Consider the following 1,758-nt stretch of genomic DNA (forward strand, 5'->3'; position numbering starts at 1 on the left):
TTTTATTTTTATTATTATATTATTGTTGATTTTTAAAAATATTATTAAAACTTGTTATGTCATTGTTGGTTATTTAAAATTTGATGTCGAGACTTGTTATGCATATTTTTTAATTTATAAAACCATAAATTTAATCTTGTCTAAACCGCTTAATATTAGATTGAATTGAATCAGATTGTCTATAAAAAAGTATTTAATCCAAATTGCACTGCAAGTAAAATTAGTGTTTAAATCAGATGAATTTTTGACACAAAACTGATCTAAATCGCATCGCAAATAACCCTAAATATAATATAATACTATTAGTTTACTCTAATTATGCTTTATTAGAACTGATATTGAACTTGTAAAATAGATAATAAAAGGGTAAATCACACAAACAAACTAAATGGAGATCAATATTATACCAATGTCTTAAAATGAAATGAGTTACATGTATGTCCTAAAATAACTCTATGTAAATCGAATCAACTAAATTTGATTTATGATTTTTCAATATAAATCGAATCAATTGGATTCGATTTACTATATGTGCTATATGAATAGTAAATCGAATATAGTTTATTCGATTTACTACTTCTGTAGCATATACATATAAATCGAATTAATTTAGCTGATTTGATTTAGTACTAATATAAATTATTGACATTTACTACTTTTAAGTTAATTTATAGAATAAAACACATAGATAAAATAAATGTAGTCCAATATTACACAATTATCCTAAATGAAGAATGGTACATGCATGTCCGAATTCAGATTCAATATATGTAAATTAAATCTATCTAATTCGATTTACACTTATACTATGTAAATCGAATTAACTGGATTCGATTTATTACATGGAACAATAATAAATCAAATTAACTTGATTCAATTTATTACTTTTGTAATATATAATCGAATTTTAAAAATTCTATTTATACAGATTACTTACTGACATTATTACTTTTAAGTTAATTATTTATTAACTATATCCTTGTAAATATTAAAAGAGGAGAGTATTAAGATTATACCTAAGATGGGCCTTTGCCCCTACTATCAGCAAAAAAAAAAAAACTAAGAAGCTCATCCTTTTAAATTTGAATGCTATTAGTATGAGGGGATATGTGTTAAAGGGAGTTGAGCTTTCCTTATACCCATCTCGTGTAATATTGAACTGCATTTATTTTATCTATGTGTTTTACCCAAAAATTATATGTATATTAGTTTATTTGCTTAAAAATTTTTGTTCATTTTTATTTCTTTTCATAAAAAAAAATTTGCAAATAACTCTAATATTGTTGAATAATTCAAAATACATTTGAACATCTCTATTTTACAATTTAAATTGTTAAGAATCAGAATAGATTATTTATGATATAGAATGCTTTTATCAATAAAATGTCTAATGTTTCAATACTAGCTACAATAAGATTGAACAGTTTATAGTGCATCTTGTTATGAACACAGTTCACCATATATATATATATTTTAAGCAGCCACTAAGGGATGGCAAAACGAGTTCAAAATAATGGGTTGGACACTTGGACTCGATTATCTAACTTAGCTTATTAAACGTTATTTCATCTATTTAATTGACTAGTCATTGATCACTTGATTATCTGTTTTGGTATAAAGCCTCATAGTTTTGTTTTTAATAGTAGAGATAATAACAAAATTCTTATATTTTCTCATTAAAATGCGTTTAGAATAGAAAGATATTCACACCCTTATAAAAAATATGTTTCATTTTTTTTTAACTCATATAGAATTTTA

Source organism: Arachis ipaensis, chromosome B09 (assembly GCF_000816755.2).
Source record: "Arachis ipaensis cultivar K30076 chromosome B09, Araip1.1, whole genome shotgun sequence".
NCBI lineage: Eukaryota > Viridiplantae > Streptophyta > Magnoliopsida > Fabales > Fabaceae > Arachis > Arachis ipaensis.